General features: G+C 34.9%; 1 long non-coding RNA gene across 1 annotated transcript; it reads right to left on the reverse strand.

The window, feature by feature from the left end:
• Positions 1-20069: 20069 nt before the first annotated feature.
• LOC121657280 lies at positions 20070-21611 on the reverse strand. The gene is made up of 3 exons (XR_006013546.1): positions 21394-21611; positions 20515-20579; positions 20070-20145 (listed from the first exon to the last, which is right to left on the reverse strand). It is a non-coding gene; the product is annotated as an uncharacterized LOC121657280 (long non-coding RNA).
• Positions 21612-21975: the final 364 nt, after the last annotated feature.

The following is a 21975-nucleotide window of genomic DNA, read 5'->3' on the forward strand; positions in this document are numbered from 1 at the left end:
CAGTGACATACTGTCCTTCCAGTCTTGTGTGAGGCAAAAACTTAAATAGACTAGGATAAATTCAAGAAAACTGTTTAGATGAAATTGTGCTGAAGAGATTATTTCAAAGCAAGTTTTTAGTAGACATATACAATTACAGAGAAATACTCCAAATGTTGCATATTTCTTAAAAATTTTGCTTTATGTTCTCTCTCTTGCCTGAACTTCCTAGTCTGTAGCATTGCAATTTTTAAGGCTAATTTTAAAACTGACTGAAAAAAACCCTAACAGTGATTGTTGCAATTTGCCAAGAGTAAATGAAAATAGACTTGCAGTACATAAAACTAGATGATAACACATTATTGCAAGGATCAGTGATCAGCATAGACTGTTGTGAGAGACCATATGATAACCAATTAATCTTTTTTTTTATTATTATTAAAACAATACCATGGCAAACTTACATAACCTAAGCTTCTTAGTTATAGCCATAATTTGTTTCCTCTGTCTGGCAAGAAAACAAGAGTCCAAGCAATTACATCTGCATGAAAAAAATAATCATAAACCAAACAGAAAATCATGCAGAAATGGCTCCTTACAAACTCATCAAAAGGGCTTTGAGGTACAAGCAAATGACTTTTCATGTAGGACTAAGACTGCAGCAGGAAAAGAAAAAGATACTATGGATCAGAGTGCCTTAGCATATCAGCATGGGGGTCACACACTGGGACCACAACATGTACGATAGAGCTCAGCACTCACACAAAAAGTAAATTTCAGCTTTGTAATTCATAGCTACTTGGCTGCTGGGGAGCTTGGACTCCGCAGCTGACATGGGTGTTTGGCACACACCAGGCTCAGTTCTGGTTGTACATGGTTACCATCACTGCTTTGACTTCCCAGTGTCCATGTTGCAGCATGGAGAGATTAGGCTTACAACCACTGTATGCTTAAAATTTGATTTGCACCTTACATTCAACAAGAACATTTTTAGTGAATCTTTCCTGACTCACTTTCTTTAGAAAATGCTTACGTGTAATGGTTCATGCAATGTGTGGTTCATGTTGGTGGTGGAAAGAGAGGCAGGTTTCTTGTAGAGTCTCACAAAACCAACAAGTACAGGGGTCTTCTCTACCATCTAATCCTGATCCACACCCTTCTATTCTACTTCATCCTAAGTCACATGTGCAGTAGCAGCAGCTCAAGTGAGGCAACAGAGCTTTAATCTACCAGTATTTATCCAGTTGGAAGAAGCTGGTCCCAGAATGAGAAAAAGGTAAGGCCAAAAATTCCCCAGAATTTATAGGTCAGGGAAGGTAATGCAAGTGAATCCGAGTTTATATAATTCTGTCCTTATTGCGCTGTCTCTGGTAAAATCTACACTATGGCAATTAGTCCATATGCAATCTCTCCAAGCGGGAGTACATATTTGCTTTTGTTGACATCAATGGAGTGTTTGGAGGAGTAAGAATTTCGCTACTTCTGCTTATCAGCCAATGTCTGACAACGTGGCTCCATCCTCTTCTACCATCTTTGTTCAAAGTTGAATAGTTTTTTGGTTTTTTTCACACAATGGCCTCAGCTTTCTCATACCTTTCTGAGCAACGGGTCATATGCCTGAAAAGAAATTGGGAAAGGATGAAAAGGCTGGCTTAGCAAGCTAGGAAATAAATCGGTAACATAAGGAGAGAAAAGGAACAACTAATTTGTTAGGGGGAAGAAAAAAACCCTTGTGTTGCCTTGAGAAAGATTCAAGCTCAAATTCTTCTAGCTCTGAACCATATACTTTCTGCAAATAGATCTCCTTCACAGAAGATCCCAGATGCCTGGGGACAGCCAAACACATACCAATGCTTTGAGACTTTTGCAAATTATAATTGCAGTAGTTCACATGAAAATGGCATTCACTAGCCTGATTTTGGTAGCTGTAATTCAAGCTATTCAGTTTTCACTTCACTCTCAAGGTCAGGGGTTGTGAACAGGAAAATGCTGTAACTGGCTATGACTGTTTTCAGGTGGAGTTTTAGATTTTATAGGGAGGACTAAGACCCAGATTCCTATATGGCCCTTTAGAAGTTCGGTGTGCATTACTAGAGTTTCTCCCCCTTCTCACAGTCTTCCAACTTTCTCACCTTTATGACAGACCATAAGGTTACAGCAGAACCAAAAACTTAGTGTAGCTTTTGAAGCTGGCACACTGTGCCTAGTAAATGGGAAAAATGAACAACACTCAAGCTGCTGCACTGAAGATAATCACTCTTCATTATTCTAAACAAATTTTAGCAGCACTGTTCCCAAAACAAAAGAGAGGACTGCCTGAAAAGATATTGGGAACTTAAAACCTTTAGCTTGAAGAACCGTTGCAGACTGTGTATTGTTTTGCAGTTAGAAATGTGCAACTGACAGTGGAAATGTGTGTGTGTCTGTGTATGTCTGCTGTGTGTGAAGTCTAGAGGGATTATTCCATGTTAATGAGAGCCAAGGAATTCCTCTAGCAACATCTTGTCTAAGTGAGAATCACATAATTTAAAGCTGGCCAGTGGCAGCTTTAACTTACATGCCATTTCCAAATTGTCTTTTTTTTTCTTCTTTCCGAGGAAAGAAAAGCTATAACTATACTCATTTTTGCTAGCCCTTTCTATTTTGCATGTTGGCTATAACCATTCTACAGAACAGAGTTGCACCCTTCTTAAATCCTTTAAGTGGAGTACATGGTATTTCTTAATGGACAAATACTGATTTTGCAGAATGAAAGTGATAATACTACACAGTGCTTCCCCCAAGTCTATTAAATGAAACTCCAGGCTATACCATCTGTAAATCACAGCAGATTATGTTCCTAGGGTCTGGATTCTTCCTCTTCTCTGACTCCCTTCTTTTTTTTTCTATAAAGAAGCGTGAAAAGGGATGTCTTTCAATAAAGAGCAGTTGTTCTTTTCATTAATTTATTTGTTTTAGTGTCCCTAGCCATTGGAAAATGTGATGAGTCTCCTAGTTTATTTTCTAAAATCTGTAAATAAATACAGATTAAAATATAGGGCCTTTCTGTCTGTAGCCACTCAAATCTGTGGAAATTTCTTTCTCTTGCCATGCAGTAAATGGAAGTCTATAGTTCATAAGACTTTATAATAATTTAATTCACAATTTCTGCCATTTCAAAAAGCAATTGCTTAATAGAAACTCATCGAGTGTCCAAAACTGAAGCATGTAGCTGCAGAAGAGCTAGTTCTGATTTGTTGAGTAGCTCTGGACAAAGCTCTTGTTTTAGGTGAATTTTCTCAGCTTGAGCATTGCTTCAGAAATCCCCATCTAGGCTAGACATGGATATAATACAAGGCTGCAATCTTTACGCAGTAAAATGTGTCACTAAGAACATCTGTATAAGAGAACATAAACTGCAAGACAAAAATCAATATTTTTCTACTACAGTTTTAATTGGATTTAAAATATTTTTCACTATACCAGTACAAATTAATCCATCTTATAGCATTGCTGATAGGAAGGGAAATGTAGTATTAATGATACAGACTGAATATTCACAACGTTTCCATCCCTAAACTTTTTGCCATCCCAGAATGGCAAAAGAAAAGAAAAGACCGAAAAGAAAAGGTATAGAACACTGCCTGAGTGTCTCTGTTCAGCAAGTAATTAACAGGAAGATGGAGCCACCACAGAATTCCAGGAAAGCTACCAAACAACACAAAGTAAGATTCTATGCAGATAAAGGCTTCTTTCTTTATTTGACTCTTTGATAACACATGTACAAAATCCGTAAGTATTGTGACTTACTAAAGAACTGAGGGAAGGCAAAACATATTTCCTGCAAAGATTTTAAGGGAGTGTGAGGCAAGACTCTTTTTAAAATAGTACCATTAAAGGCTGGCTAGAGATTGCAGTAGCAGATATCCAAAAAAGCTCATCCAACACAGTATTTTTTTTTAAATTATAAAATCTCTATAGACTTATTTAGGAGTAGTGGGGTTTTTTTTAGTTCCTGTACAATAATTTAGGTATGAAGCAAACCCTCAACATTTTATACTAACTACCATTTCTTTTATTCTCAAAGTAATCTTAGTAGGTGGAGGGAGGGAGGGAGAAGCAAACCTTTTAAGCATTTTTGAGCTTGATGTGGGGGTGGAAAAAGAAGCTTGTAGAATCTGATAGTGACTGCCCCTTGAAAACAATAATTAGCTTGAGAAAAGCACAGCAGTTTCAGCTGTCAAAAGGCACAAAATCCCAGTGTCACCAGTTTGATCAGCTCATTGATAGGATATGCAAAGACCTGTTCAGAAATGAAGGAGCAGCAGGGATAGGGATCAGCATGTTTGTACTATGTCAGTTTTAGGCAGTGAAAAAATATGATGATTGTCAAATTTGAAAAAGTAAAAATATATCCCAGAACTTAAACAGAGTGTGTTATAGTTCTAAGGATGATGTCTTAGCTAAGCCTTGCCTTTCACTTTTCTGAAAGAATAAACAAAATACAGGCTAAAAACAATTCATGTGCAAAAGAAAAGGAGAAAAATCAGGACAAAAATATTTTTAAACTGATCTCACTTGCCCCTTAGACATAAAAAAATCAATAACTATGGAAAACAAATTTTCCTTTAAGTTCCTAATAGAGGAAGAAAAAAAAAATTAATATTTCAACACCTCTTTTTATTATTTTTATTTACTGGCAGACATATCTGGTGCTTTACAAATCAAGAAAGTCACAGTTTCTGCCACTGCAAGTTTGTCACCTTTGCTAAAAAATACCCTGTAGAGGATCTGTGTATTCACTCAGGTTGAAGGTCAAAACTTCAGGTTTTGTTTGTGTCTTTTGCAGAAAAGCACATTTTTCCTAGTCAGCCAGTTTCCATTGGAAGCTGTGCATTTGTAAAATGCTTGACTAAAGACTAGAAGCTCTTTGTTCAGGGTTCATAGTTTGCTGTATTTTATAGCATGCTCAGCACGCCAGAGATCTGGCCTCCTGGGTTATGGCTAACCACAGCCAGCGCAGTAGAAGAAATATTTGGAAAATAAAACCAGGGTGGGAACATGGTAAGGAGATTGCAGAAAAAAACTTTCCTGCTATCCTTCTACAGCTTCTGTGCATCCACAAATACACAGACATCCACAAATAAAAGCTGATGTATAAATCAGGGTATCCCCAGCTGCTGGAAAACCATCATCAATATTCTCACTTTGGTAAATGAGCCCTCTAAGAGCAACCTGTACCAACAATGACTACCAGCCTGTCATTTCTGCATTTCAGGAGGAAGAAAAAAAACTGTATTGTAGTATTGGAGGAAGAAAAGGGGATTCTTGGCTTTCTTTGCCTGCGTATGAATGAATGGGAGCAATCATAATAGCAATAACCCTCCAGCTGCAGCTCACTGTCTTACTCTAATCTGCTTTATGTACAGCACTCACGACGATGTACAGAATTTAAAAGGCCACAGGCCCAGCTATGCACAGAAACCCATGCACACAGTGTTTCTCCAATTATATCCAAACAGCACTTTAGGAATGCTTAAAAACTTTATTTCTACAGAGCTGAAACCAGGACTCTCTTTTCTGAGAATCAGAAGCATTTGCCATTTCTATTTCCACATAAAAAAGAAACACACATGCAACACGGATAATAAAAAGCTGATCAAATGGAACTTTCTGATCAAAAAAGAACATAAATTAATTCAAGGACCATGCCATTTAGGAGACTTGATGCCTTCTGCATCAAGTCAGGTTAAGCTGTTGAGCCACTACTTTCCTGACACAAACAAAATTTTAAAATATCAATAAATCACACTGGATATTTTCTAGTGATTTTCCATATATATCTTGGAAACACAACACACATATAGCTTTCTTACCACAATTTAAAACTATGCGTAAAACTTGGCTTCCAAATATAAATATTACAGACAGTGACTGAATCTAAGAAAAAAATTCTCAGTCGTAGAGAATGAAATATATATTTTTTGTGAAAAATAGCCACAATCCTGACCTTTTCTCAGTCAGTGGGATTTTTGCCAAAATACAAGTAGATTAAAACACAAGATTAATAGATATTCCAAGATATTCCTACAATAACTCTCTGAAATGTGAATTTTCCTTTCTTCATCTAATACCAAACACACAACATATGAACAGTTAAATAACTGTTTTAACTGTTTTTTTTCCCTTAAATGAAAAAAAAAAGTATATTATTATTTCTGATATAGACTATTTCAATTGCAGCACTTCCTGCCTTCCAACTCCAGTGCATTAATTGAAAGGTTATTCAGTTAAATTACAGAATCTCTGGAATGGCATGAAATCATTCCAATGGAAATCTTAATTATTAAGGAAACCCAGATTGTAATTATTTTTAGCTAATTGGAGAAGAAAATATTTTTTAAACCTCCATTATTGAGAAGGTGCATCTATAATATTCCTGCAATTTCTCTTGGTTTTGAAATGCGGCATATTATTCAGCCCTAGTCCTTTGATGTGTGTTTTTCCCTCAATCCATGCTCCAACAATTCTGTCATACAGAGAACTGAAAATTAAGTTATTCTCACCAGCAATACTCCCCCACAAAGAATCTATCAAACCACAGATATAAACCTCAGAACAATCCCTGCCAGGTTTCTCATGCAAATGACGCAGAAAAACTTACAAGAGCACTTTAAGATATTGAGAACCCTTCAATACAACCCAGTATAATAACTTTTACTTGCTAATTTCTATGGGTCAGTTGCAAAGGAATAGACCTGTCAATCTTTTTCAGATGTAGCAGAATTTGTCTGTCTGCAAACAGGGATGCTTTGTTGTTGCCATAGATACTAATCCTCCACTTTCCTTCTGTTGACACAGCTAGTCACACTCTAAACTACCTGATCACACTTTTAATAGGCAGCTGACTGCAGTACCATAAAATGCTCAAATCAAGTTCACAACACTTGATGCATCTACTGTTGCTTAAAAAAAAATAATAATAATAACAACAGAAATTATAATAAAGAGTTGTTTAAGGATAATTCTACTACTCTTGTCAAAAAAAAGTAGATTGTATAGAAACAGTGCCTGTCTAACAATGTCTTTGCTCGAGTTTCAACTTAATTATATTATTCTAAGTGAATAAATTGTTATAATAGAGGAAACATTATTTTGAAACTGCTTTTTTTTTATATCTTAGATACACATTTCCTTTAAGCACTAATTGATTAAACATGCAAAATAGTATAACAGTTACACAGGAAGTAATTTTTGCTTCTTTTCACACAATTCAGTACATTATATCATTTTCAAAGTTTAAAACCTGACAAGAAAACAAATGTGGAAGTGAGTCACACCCTGCAATACAGATATGTTCTGAAAAAGACAATTTTTATTTGGGTGACTTCAAATTTAGTCATGCTTTAATAAATATTCTAAAATTAAAACTGATTCAAAGTCTATTCATACCTTTTTGGTTTGCAAATCAAACAGTCAGAAGTAAATCTTTTCCTCTAAAAAAAGTAAAGAAAAAAGAAAGTTCTATATGGTTTTTTTGTCCGGGTTTGAATAATTTTACAAGTTTTTCTTTCATTATTCATTGCTTAAATAAAAGGTGAAAGGGCTAAAAAAAATAAAATGAAAGTACATTAAAATGAACTATTTAAGTTAAATGAAATTTTTGCTTCTAAAATGAGAGAAAATATTAATTAAATTTTTCATGATGGCATTATTTTGATGTTTATGGTATCTAGATTCTTTTGCATGCTGGCAGTAAAATGTCTCTACTTCCAGCCTTCAAGCTGTCTTCAGTCCTAAACTGCTAATTCTCTTCCCAGTTCCTTCTAATACAGAATAAAAATTCTAAAGGTAATTTTCCAAAGCTATTTTGTCCTCCTTTAACATATCTTATAGAAAGTTTGTGGTGACTCCTTCAATTAACAAGAAAAATTGATGTGTATCATTAATTACATCAGTAGAAATCATAAATCATCAGTGAATGCTGCAATTAATTATTTTAAAGTCATGTGAAGAAAAATGACAGGCAGAAGATAAATCCACAGACCCTTCAGATCAGAATGAAATGGGAGAGAAAAATGGAGAAGAAAGGATGGAACAAAATCAGCAACAGTTTATGAATTAGTATACATGAATTGTTTTCCTATTTAACAATATTTCTAAAGATATTATGCCAAAGTTAACACAATAGTAAAAGTCAACTCTGTGTCTATTACAAGCATAAATTTTCATGGTTGCATATTTTTGTTTTCACTATTCATAAACAGACTAAAAAATATACTCTTATACTATATTTGCTTTATGTTATTCTTTATTTTGGAGAAGGGTGGACTAAAATGCCAGAAAGATCAAGCACCCTTTTTAAAAGTATTTTGTCATCTTTGCTGCTACAATATAAGTGAATTATATGATGTTTTAATGAACTTTTCTTCTGTCGAAAAAATTGGTAGTGTGAATACAAAACAGTAATTTTCTGTATATATATTAGTCATATATGAATGATACAACCTACTAGTTTAACTCTATTCATCTTTTCCTCAAATATTTGCACTAAGAAAGTTGGCTCAGAACATCCAGGGACATGTAGAGGAACAATGTAAGTACTCCATACCCCAAAACACAGGTTTTTCCTGAAAACTGTGACAAATAGATAGGCTTAGAAATCTCATGAATTTTAACAAAATTGCTATTCTTGCAATCCAAGTGTAGGTATTTGCACAGTATTGCTACTACATACACAGATACACAGAGTTGCAGAAATATGGGCTAATACAGTCTCACAAATAGAGAAAGAGAGAGAAAGAGAGAAAGAAAGGGAGAAAGAAGGAAAGAAAGCAAGAAAGAAAGAGAAAGAAAGAAAGAAAAAGAGAAAGAGAGAAAGAGAGAGAGAAAGAGAGAAAGAGAAAGAAAGAAAGAAAGAAAGAAAGAAAGAAAGAAAGAAAGAAAGAAAGAGAAAGAAAGAAAGAAAGAAAGAAAGAAAGAAAGAAAGAAAAAGAAAGAAAGAAAGAAAGAAAGAAAGAAAGAAAATGAAAAAAAGAAAGAAAGAAAGAAAATGAAAAAAAGAAAGAAAGAAAGAGAATGAAAAAAAGAAAGAAAGAGAAAGAAAGAAGCCACCTTGGAATTTATTTTGCAGGATAAGAAATTTCCAGAAATGAGGATCTATAATCTATACCAACATTCTTCATATGGATATTCACAAATAAAACTATAGATACCTATTCTGTATGTACATACATACTTACACGTCTCTAGCAGCTCACACAGTTCTGACTTCCTTTCTTTGCTGCAGTCAGAGGGTTTAGGACAGAGCCACCAATGACAAATGTTTCAACTTCAGAACTTAAACACAGTTTTTTCCAGTTAATTAAATAGACATATAGTATAAGGTTTTCAAAATAATTTACAAAATACTGAGGCATTCACACTTTTCACATGCACTGAATGACAGTTAACCCTTTCCTAATTTTCTTCCATCCAAAGGGTATATACAGGGAGTGCTAGGGTGAACATGTGTACACAGATAACACAGCTCAGCATCCTCATTGAATTACCAACTACGAAACAGAAAAGCTCTAATAGAGTACCAGCAATTGTACTTTGTAGAGGAGAGGAACACACTGCAGAATCAAAACTTGTGCCTTTCACCTTAATACTTTAAGGACATGCAGGCTTTCAAACTGCAGAATTGATTTACAGCTGTGAAGAAGTAATACCTGTTTTATATCACTACAAAGGACCACGCAAAGAGGGAGTTCTGAGATTTTAAGCTGTTCTTATCTTACAGGCACATGAATTTTACAATTTTTTTCTTTAGGTATGTCAGCTCCTGAAACAAAACCATGTCTGTTATCATTGCCCATCTTTTACCTGCACAGTTAAGGTCAGTGCTTTTAAATTCCTTATTTGTTCTAAAATTCAGTTGTGTAACATCACAATCAAAATGTCAGCAGCCCCTTAAATTTTATTCAGAAAAATGTTTCTACATAAGTTATCAGTAACAGACTTAAGAATGAGACAAGAAAGTGAGCCATTTTCTAAAGAATCCTTACAAAAACAAGGTTTTCTGTTTAAGTCTCACACCAATGAGAGCACTTGGCATTTATTCTTGTCATCATCAACAACATTTTGATTTTTTGGATAGTATTGAACTTATCATTGCATGCAGAGACACAAAAATTTTACCTTCAGAGGAAGACACATTTATCATTAACTTTTCTAAAGACATAGGGAGGCATAGCATTTCCCCTGACCGTAAAAAATTATTTGAGTACTACTCTTCCTTTTCTAGTAAGTCAGCCAATTTTACTATCCATGTGATAACCAGTACACACTAAACTAAATTGTAAACAGGCAAATTAGGATCAGTCTTGAGTTTTGGGTGTCAGCTATAAATTACATATAAATATACATTCAGCTGTACCTGACTACTCCATTCTTTGAATAATTCAAAGAGAGAATGAATAGGCTTACCCACTGAGTAAACTATATGTTAAACACAAAGTTAAAAGGTGGGAAATTTGCTTAATATTTCAGTTGGAATTCATGTCTGCATTATGTTCTTTTCCAATATGACCTTGTTTGTTGTGATAAACATACTTTCCTTCACTGAAGCAGAGCAGGAAAATGAAGATGTGAGACTGTCTGTAAAGCCAGGTTTGCCCATGAAGGTCAAGTGCAGCTCCAAATAGTCTAACATGGCTCCCAGCAGTCTAGTGTGTGAACAAGTATTAGGATATTAATTTCTAAACTATCTAACTAGCAGACTAGTTAACCTTAGAGCATACTTTAAGAAGATGGCTTCATCCTACTTGGATGTTTTAGTAGACCACTGTTCTAGGAATTACCATTTCTTAAGTAGTGCAGGCAACACTAAAGACACATGCAAAAACTGTCATTTTACTCAATCCTATGGTGAAAGTAAAAATAGTGTAATTTTTCTTTAATTTATAGGAAAATTAGTCAATTGAGAAGATCTAATAAAAATCCCAAGGAAAAATAATAAAAATACATTAAATTATCAGAATCCTTTTTACAATGCCCATTGGAACCATTTCCCCAAACATAATACGTTACTGGATACACCTGGTTTTCTTTTTCTTCACTTCTGTTTCGTTGGTAAAGATGACCTATCACAGATCAATTTCCCACTGTTTCCAACCCTTTTTATTCCAGCCTGCACAATGGAACTTCCTACTTTCAACAAAAGAAAGGATTTAGAGATCAAAGAATATTGATTTTTGTTCCAAACTCAATGCCATTTATCCTAAATGTGCATCAAACAACAGAGGTTAATTTACAGGCATGCACATGAGGCAATTAAGGACAAACCTTTCTGTCAGAACTGCTGTTCAGAAACAGAAAATAGGCCAAATAGGCCCAAACCAACTTAACAAGACTGTCAGATTAACTATTGATGAAAAATGGAAAAGCTGGTCCATCAAAATTTGATATAAATACAAAAGTCACATTCCTTCACTTTATTTCAATTTTTCTTAAATGCAGCTCTCTGCAGCATAGAACCTATTTTCCTAAGTTCTGCATGTTTTGCTTGGTTGTAAAATGACTACCATGAACAATTCTAATTGTCATAGAGACTCTAAAGTCTTTATGGATCTTTATTAATTGAATTAAATGCTAAAAGGACTTGTGAAGTAACCTTCTAAAACAAAATCCATTGCACTTTTCATGTTTCTTCAGTGACACTTTATGTATCACAGTGGCACTTGATCATGGTATAGATTTTCAATCATATATTGGAGGTTTATTTGAATTTATTTCTGTTCTGATATAAACAATTGTTTAAAATATGTTGCTTCTGTAAAAATGCAGTAGTAGTAGTAGTAGTAGTAGTAGTAGTAGTGGTGGCAGTAGTAGTAGTAGTAGTATTATTAGACAGTATAATTTTTTTCCCCAAAAAATGGAGATACTCCACTAAATTAAAGACAGCTCCTTGCCCCTGGGTAGAGAAAGACCAACTGAAGGGGGAAAGAGTGCATGAAGGGGTTTTTGGTTTTCTTTTGGTTATTTGTACTTTCAAAAAATATAGCTTTTTTTCACATCTATACCATGCTGCTAATAAATAATAGGATGTATTTTGTCTCTTGTCCAATGAGCCTGCTTTTGTCACTCTTACTCCTCTTGAGCAATATTTCATATCAAAATTAGAGTGGTATTTTCTCTGTGTTAATAAATGGCAGATCAGAATTGGTTTCTTTTTATTAATTGCATTTAGAAGTCTGTTCTTCTAAAATTTATTTTTAAATGTAGAATTATTCAGCTCTTGTCATAATCCTCTCCCCTTCCAAAATAAATCAAAATATTTAAAAGTTCAAGGTAGGTGAGATTTTAAAGACTAATCCCTGGGAAAAATAAAACAGCATCATAAAAACCATTTACCCAATTCTACTTGGTTTTGGGGTGGGAAGAGTAATACAAAGGATGGGCATGACGGTGAAGTCTGGAAAGTAACTTAAATGCTTTTCAAACCTACTTTAGACCTGGCTATGAATATGCTATGAATTCATTGTTCAAGAAAGATATTCTTCCTGACAAAATAAGTGAAATCTGTCTTGATTGACAGCTATGACAAAAAGTTCTGCTTGGCATCTGTGGGACCAGGATTTTTCTATAGGAACCTGCCCTGCTTCTTATTTGCTATCAGTTCAAGAAAGAATTGTACTTATAGCTAGTTGCTTTGGCATGAAATGGAGTGGTATTTACCCCCAAAAAGGATCTGCATTAATCATATTCAGCTGGATGTGAAGAAGACATTCACCTACCCTACAAGCACTTTCATGAGAGATAACTAAAGACTTTTGTAGCCCCAGATCACTATATCTCCCTGGTCATGAGATAACTTGCCAAAACAATTTTGATGCAACATCACAAGCATGAATCAATGACTTTTCATTAATATTGTAAAATGCAGGTTTTTCCTGTTACATGGGCAATAGTGAGACAGACGTTTAGTAAACTAACTGAATATAAAGGTCAGAGGAGGACATTATCAGTGAATTAAAGATTTTAGCTTTTAGTGTGTTCTTTCACACTGTAAAACATTTTGTACTGATTACTTTATAATATAAAATTATTAAGCCTATGCAGATGCATCCTGTTGAAGTTGTTTACATGTGTGGCATATGTCACATTTGCAGCACACCTGACCTAATAAGGTGGAAATTTGTAGAAGTGTGTCCTTTCTGTCCCTGTCTAAGGACAGCTGGATCACAACAGTAGTGTCTGACTACTAATAATTAGCACACAGCTTTTGAAAAGGTAAATGCCTATATGGATGTTTTTGTAAATAAGCTACTCCCCCGTTCATTGGGGCTGGCTAATAGCCTCAAAATTTAATATTGTTTCTGTGTGACTAGAAAGCATTCCTTATTAGCAGTTTAACATCTGAGGAGATACCACAATCATCACCCCTCCAGCTGACAAAAAAAAATGTCTGAAAAGCAAAGATGGTATTATTTTCCAGGAAAAAAAGACTGAGTCAGTACTTTTAAAGGGTTATTTTTCCTCTGGTGAATTAATAAATTCTTTTACTGCTATATTTGGAGATTTATATTAATTTGGATATAAAAAGTAGAGCTCTGATTGGCATGCAGACAATCTTTAACTGTATTTCTCCTGACTGTAGTAAACTTCCAGATTACTTTATCTGCTTTCAATACTTGTTACTCTGTAGAAATATGCATGTATGTACAAACATTAACAGCTTTACAGTGAAGCAAGGATTAAAGAGGCTTTATCCTTTTATCTTTTCCATCATTATCAGCCACATTGTATGAACTCCTGTATTACATGAAAAAGAACATCCCCTGCCTTATCTCCATTTAGATTATGGTAGTGTATTCTTGTTATGTGTGCCTAGAGATATAATAAATAAACATAGTCCTTCTGTTTATTAGTTCTTTATGTATGATTAATACTGTAACTGAAAAAATAAAAGCTATTTTAGAAAGTTTGGTGACAGCGCGTCCATACAGTTGCATGCAAAGTATTTGCTATATAGTTGAAGATCACCTCAGATGAGGAATAGCCTTTCCACACAAGCTTAACAAACAGGAAGGTCAAGAAAAATAAGAAAACAAGGTCCACACTGTGAAATTCCCTTTGGGTACATAAAGAAGAGCATTGTATAATCTGGAGAGACACCATGCCAAGGTGAAGAGCTTAGGTTAAATTAGCTGAAGGCCACTAAATAGCTCTGGATGTATCTATTACATTTTTTTTTCACCATTTGCATGGTCTTAGAACAAGGAATAAGTTGGACTCAAGCCTTTTTTGTTTTTCAAATGTGATTTGGGTCAAGAAAAAAACCTGCAAGAAAAAGAAAAACAGAGACCCAAAACAAAATAAAAAGTTTGTGCTGCAGTTCCATAGATGAGCTGAAGTTCTTCCTGCTGGTGGGAAAAAACAGTTGCACAGTTGCACAATGAATCTACATTATACAAAATCTCTATAAAGTCCTAAGTAACACACTGCTGGGTTAGAATTGGTGGGTACTCTTCTCCAGAAATTTATTATCCTTTCTGCTCCTAAAGCTTCTTATAAGTTTCCAACACAAATTTTATTGCTGTTGTTGTTATTATTATTATTACTACTAGTAGTATTATTATTATTACAGTTCATTGTCTCTATTTTCTGAGAAATAAATTGACATCTTTATATGGGTTAAACTGGATGGTGGATTTTCCTTTTGATCTTCTTTTAATTTTTGCAGGATTATGTAGATGAAAATTCAGTTATTTACATGATCCTATGGACATTTTCTTCAGTCTTTCAATACATTTTTTAAAAATCTTATTCATATGCATGGAGTATATGCATACCTCAAGTATACTCCACAGACAGAAAACTGATATCCAGCCAGAAAGCTACACGGGTTACAGTCACAACTTACACAGTTAGGAATCTGCAGGCAGAACAAGGCAGAACGCAAACTCATCAAGATGAAAACAATTGTGAGAAGTGATGAATTCCACTGGCTTTCAATATTACAATATCAGTTGAAGTGGAAAAAGCCAGAATCCTAAATTTGCTCTGTAAACCCTTATTTGTAGTGAGCTTTCCTTAAAGACCTTTGTAAATCCTGCTTTACAAATATGTAATTATGAAGCTAAAGTGAGAACCTGTTTGGTTTCAAAAAGGAATTAAATACAGGCAACTTTCTGGAATGCGGTTTCAAGCAGGAATGGTCGTCTGCTTGTAGCAGACGATGCTGTTGCAGCTGCTTCGAGTCGTTATACTATATTTCACATTTTCTTCACTGTCAACCTTTTATGCATTGAATCAACAATGCTAGGGAAGGACTTGTGCACTACAGAAGCATGTTTCTGAGCTACTCTGGGCTCACAGCTGTGCACGCAAGAATCTGTCCTAACGAAACACAGGAGAATTTACTGAAAGAATCCTTCTGTTTATCCTTCTCCTGATTTTATTCTTCCGTTTCCTCACTTTTCAAATGAAGCAATAGCTTTCTTCCATAACTTTGGTAGAGAATTAATTCCCAAGATTCCCACTTTGATACTTCCAAGTTCCTGGGAAATCACAATCCTGCCAAGAGCAAAACCATTTAGTAAATCTCTAAGAGCTTTTGTAAATGGGATGACATACAGCAGATTAATCAGACATTCAAAGCAAATAGCTGAGAGGTTTGGTAAACAAGACTTATAATAAAGCAGAGTGCTTATATATATATATATATATATATATGCGCACTTGCATTACAGGCAGGAAACTGTTCATGCCTGGGATGACTGCATTATTAGTCACAGCACTGTGACCTCTCACCCCAAGTGATAAAGTACACAGGTCAGAATTGACAATACATACTCATGGCTGATCATGGCTGCCAGTTATTGATCCAAGGAGGGGAAAAAAAGAAAACTTTGCAGGAAAAAACATTGCTCTGAATTACAAACACGCATTCTCCTGAGACTCAGCAACTCTCTGGGTTTTTCCCACTGGAGCTGGAAAGCAAAAAGTGAGTTCAGCCAGTATTTAATATCAAGTGAATGTGGTGTTTAATCAATACTATTCTGCTTTTGTTCCACGATGTGGAAAGCAGTGTCTATTCATTCAGTAAAGGTTAATGCCAAGGGTCAAGTGATTTCACACTCTCTGTAGGATCCACAACATTTCAGTAGTTCAGATGCCTTGGACAATGATGACTCAGTTGGACTGATTTATTGCCACTCTAAGGTCCTGCTTAATACTAAAGTGCTATCTTATGATAATACCTCAGAAAATAGCACTGATAAAAAAAGAGGCTATAATTACCTACATTTTGAAGTAATGTCTTCATCTCTAACACCCTATAAAGATGTAAGGTCCATTTAAAATGATCTGCTCCTTGTATTAGCAAGTCAGTTAAATCAGCTATTATCAGTGTTCTCTGGTTTAGGAAATGCTATCTTGGCAAAAGGAATCTGGCTGATGTATTAAGAAAAATGCAAATTGCAAGCAAATGTAATACTGTTCCTCATTTAACATACATTTTAATGTATGTTAAATGTCTACCTGCCCAAATAAAAAAATATTTTTCTAAGGAGACTGATTAATAAGACAAAAAAGGAGGGGAAATTTTCAGACACTGCAGAATAAAAATATAACAAAAACAGCTATTCTAATTGGGCTTTAGTATATGAAACCACATAACTAAAAGTACGTAAAATTCCTTCTAGTTTTTTCCTCCAAAATTGCTAACTTAAGGGTAGATAGGCAAAAAGGGGAAATCTATATACTCCTCCTCAATATGATACGCTCAAAATGACATTAGGTGAGGTCATTGTCTAAATGAGAATGCATTTGACTTTGTCAGGGGTTCTAATTTTGAACGTGTTAGGATCCTTGCTTATTATTCAGCAATGTCCTATTCTAGATGTGTTTTATATAATGAAAGAAGTTCAGATGTCACTAGGAAAATAGTGTGAGAAGAATTGATTGGAAGGCTTATCAGACAAAAGTAATTTAGAATCCTACTCTATCTAATATAATACTGAATGATGAATATACCAATCAATTAGCAAAATAAAATAAATTCTGCAAATTTGACTGAAGACATCCTATTATTATAAGTGGGAGGATATTCGTAACAGTTAATTACTCCTTATTTTAGGTTTTAAGTATGCAAAAATCATTTATGTGAATTTTCAACATCCTTCTCTCCCCCCAATTACTGATATTTAGAAATTTCTTCCGACTTGTTTTAAATGATGATGTCGTGTTTTCAATAACACTATGGCAGATATAGAAGAAAGACATTTTAATGTGAATTAAAGGGAAAAAATCCTGCATTCTTACATCTGTGGGATACTGTGTTATCTTACAAAAAAGAGTAATCACTGCAAAAAAAAAGACAAAATGTTCATACCTACATTTATTGAAAGATGGGCTAGTTTTTGTAGAAATATATAAATGTAAAAAAATATACATTACATGGCAAGCAGTTTACTCTCTTTGATGGAATAAATTGTTACTGATAATGTTAAATGTTTAGTTTGTGAATTTCTTTCCACTCTTTGACTGCTCTAAATAGAAAATGTCAAAAATATCATAGAGGGCTAAGAATGACACTGAAATAATATTCTTAAAAACCAAAACAGCCCCTCTCCCCCAAGACTCTGTCCTTTATTTTATAGATTTAAAAAGCTCTAAATAGTTCACAGTTCCAGTTGACAGATTTATAATATCTGACATCTGTTAATTTCTTCCTCTTCCAACAAGGTTTCAAATCTGAAATATAAACCCCTACCACCTTTCTAGTTAAAACTTTATACAGAAATTTCAATGGCAGTAGCTATCATACTTCAGAGATATCAAAAATCAATTCCGAAGAAGTCTAGAACAGAAAAAAAAAAAAAGTTTGCCTACTTAAAAATAAGAGAAATTAAAAAAATAAGTACCTTTGTATTAGAAAGGAAAGTTTGTCTTTTTACTTGAACTTTAATTTATTTAAAATCAAAATGCCTTGGATTATCTCACTTTGTGATAACAAAGACTTTGTCATACTAAATCAGATCACTGCACCATTATGTTCAGAATCTTGCCTGCAGGCCCAGTGGGTGCCCAATCTATCAGACAACAGGAACATCTACAGAAAAACACATACTCTTGCTGACCCTGTTGAGTGTGAGTGTCCACCCTGAAGAAGGAACTTTACTAATCTCTGTTTATTTTTTTCTGCACAAATCACTACTAGATATTTTTTGCTGGTAGAGCTATACAAGTTAACTTTCAGCAAATTTATATACAGAAGTGTACAAAACGCTGTCTGTCTTAATCCTAAATAATTTTATCATGACTACATACAGGCCCAGATCATACATAATATAGAGCTTTGCTGTGAACAGGAATAGCTATATATATCTGCAATATCCCAAAATCATAATAAAAAACTGGACTTTTTGCACCACGTAGTGAAATAAACAGGCTGGGAAATCTGAAGATGGCAAAATTGGGCCAAAAGCTGTTGCTGGAAAATTTAGCATAACTGTATGATTAATGAGTCAAATATTTTGGCTTTAACCCAACAACAGGACTGCATATTCTTTTTCCTTTAGATACTGCAGTGGAATTCTAGTACAGCAAGTATTTTGTAAATTAAGTTTTGAAAAAGAATAAGTTGTAGAGAGAAGAGAATGGCCATTCAGATCAAGATCACTGCAATACCTAGTAAGATACCAAGAATAAAAAAAAGAAAGAAAAAAAAGATGCATGCTTAAAATTAGACTTCTGACTACATAAGCAATTAAATAAAAGACCTAATTATGAAGACTGCTAAGCAGCCAGGAGCACCTATTTTACTTGGTGTCATCCTACTGCAGTGAGGGCAGTGAACTAGCTGGCTCCTGAAAAATATAGCTGAGTATCCAGGCTAATTATGCAAAATACTTGCTTTGTGACAGAGTGCAACATCAGTGAGATTTATACAAGCAGATTTAGCTGCCTTTTATATACTGACTGGTACAGAATGATTTTGGATCTCCATTCATGTGCAAGTTATATATGATATGAATGAATACATGAATCAATCATGAATAAACTGTTTATTACGACTCTGTTACTAGTTTTGATTTACGCTCTTCTATTCTGTTTTCTTCCATTTTTATCACTTTTTTTTTTGCTGCTAAATTTTCAGCTGTGCATGACTTTGGGGTTTGGCAGGCAGTTGAAGTTTAGTCATGCAACATTATCAGAGCACAAGAGAAATTAATGTATTACAAATGATTTTTTTCCAAATATTACAAATAAATAAAATAGGCATTTAGGAACTTAATTATTAGAAAACACAAGTACTGTTTTCATGCCACCTGAGAAAGACAGTCAAAATAATGGAAAAGTAAATTTTACTTATTTTTATGAAAATGTAACACATTATTATAGATAATTCTGTTTAAGAAATGGTACTAAATACCATTTAAATAAATAAGTAAAAAAAAACCCCAAACCAACAAAACCAAAGTAATCTGAATTCTTCTCCAACAGCTAGTGTTTCTCTGCAGCTGTAAAGTAAAAGACAGTAAAGGAACCCTGTCAAGGCTCAGGGTTCTTATGGGACAGGTTTCCTTCCAGGACTGAAACACTGATTTGTAGGAAACTTAAACAAAAACAAATGAGACTATCACCAAACCTTGACATGCAATCTTTTCTTCTAGAATTGTTGCTGTGCTTTCACTGAAGTGTGCAATGGATTTCATGCACTCAGGTGCAACCTGTTGAGAGTGCATATGTGCATCTCTAACCTCTTAAAATTTTCAGTTTGAAGTCTCCAACTGCTTAAGGTTGACTTCCAGTGACCTAGAAGATTAGAAGCTAATGCCAGCATACTGAACAAGACCGGCATCCTAACTGTACCCATTGAATGACTTTGGAAAGACAAGACAGTTTATGCTCCCAGCTGTGCAGGAGTAGAGTAAATGTGGCTTTTCATATCACTGTGAGTTGCAATGGACACCACAGCAGACTGAAAGGGATAAGCAAGCTCTCAGAAATTACTCAGGTGATATCATGCTATAGCTCAATCAGTCAGAAGAATTTAAAATAAGACAGATCAGTAAACCTAACTAAAAAAAATCAGAATAGTAAAGACTGTATATTGCTTACCTTCTCATTTTCTTTCTTTCAAGAATTTCTGCAAGCATTTATTTATTCAGAACGTGCAGATAACCGTGAAGGAGACTGTAGAAAACAATAATTTCCCTTTATTTTCAATTTTAATGGAAACTCTCATCTAGTCTCAAAACACTTATACAATTTTTAAAGTGCCATTATCCTCTACACTGTGTTCGCTGTCCACAATGTCTGAAACAGGAACTTATAGACCTGTAAGCCAAATCGCCTCCTTTACTCATGGTTTTAATATGATGTCTGCCAAGAATATACCTGGGAGTAGCTGCACCATGTACCTCCAGTCTGCACAATTTTTTTCTCAGTTTCCAATAGTTACATTTGCTGTACTCCTTCCATCCTACTGGCCTTGGCAAAAGCATTCCTCCAAGGCGTGACACCTGCAGCTGTCCCCTCTCCATTATACTTAACAAGACCCACCTGAGAGTGCAGCATCTTGAATCCTGGCCTCAGGAATATTCAACAACCTTGCAATTTTTCCTCAACTGTGAAGTAGATGGGGAAGAATATGTCACATGCAGCTGTTTTACCATGCAGTCTTAGTTTTAATACCTTCACTTCAGTTTTTGAACTGAAATGTTATACAAATATGTCATTCTTTATGACAAAAGCCAAATAAATGCAAATACTATCATTAAAAAGAAACTGGGGTGTAATGGGGAGATCAACTGACAGAGGCAGTAGCTTTTGCTCAAGGAAAGCAAACATAAGCGTTCTTCGTCTTAAAAGAGTAATGCCACTGCAGCACATCAGTTGGGTCACACTGATCAGGATGCTACATAGCATAAAAACTCCAAACCAGGTCTCCAGCAACTATCACTAAGTACAAAAACAGTGATTCGTCCACAGAGTGAAACAATACACTATCTAGATGCTGTGATAAATCTCATATTTCTGCTGGAGCCTGTGCTTGCCTGACCACATTCTTCAAAAGAAGCCTCTAACTGCCCTCAGAGATGAGACACATTGTGCAAGCACACGGTCTCTTTGGTACAAAATGCACAGTTCTCCACTAAAGACCATTTTTACGTGTAATATACGCACATGTCCTACGAACGAGGCCTCACAACTTCATTCCTTGACTGTGATTATCAAATAACACATACTTAAACTAGATGACAAGAGGAATCAGAATTCTCCATGAGTCAATCAAGACAACATGGTTTGTCTAACTTGGATAAAGAAGCTTTTAATCTTTACATGCACATTATTTGTTCTGCCTTTGCACAGTGCCTACCATGGGGAGACCCTGATCTAGAGCTAGAGCAAACAGACAGTATAAAATACAGAAGCTCTTACCTCCTTTCATAACTGATGATTTATCATCTTCTCAGGCATCCAAATACTGTGCTTACTCATAATGCTTACTGAAGATCAAACGAGCGTTTGACAGCCTCCCTCCACAACCTCCCATCCCTCTCCCCGCACAGCTGTTCACATCATATTTGAGGTCAGTCCAGTCAAAGCTACCTCAGCTTTGCTACAATTTTTTACAATACTGTAGCTTTTCACTGCCAGTGCAAACAAGCTGCCATCACATCCCCAGGATTAGGAAAGATTTTAGATTTCAGTCAACTTGGCCTTGTTTGTTTGCCTTAGCTAAGATGAGGAGTTGTCAAACTACACAATTTCCATAGCTGTCAAGGATGTTTTTGAACATGCAAATCTGGAGTACATTTTATCGCAAACATTGCAAAAGGCTTTAAAACCAGGACATATGAAATATGTATACTTTTTTTTTTTTTGCTTAAAAAAATAGTACCTATCTCAGCATATAGGCCTTCACCCTGCATATCAATGTATTGCTGTCTCTTTTGTTTTGTAGCCAAATGGAAACAATAAAGCATCAACAGCATTGTCAGCTCCTTCAATTTATCCTTT

Source organism: Corvus kubaryi, unplaced genomic scaffold (genome assembly GCF_017639235.1).
Source record: "Corvus kubaryi isolate FWS band 111438036 unplaced genomic scaffold, C.kubaryi_AGA036_p1.0 split1-37296, whole genome shotgun sequence".
NCBI lineage: Eukaryota > Metazoa > Chordata > Aves > Passeriformes > Corvidae > Corvus > Corvus kubaryi.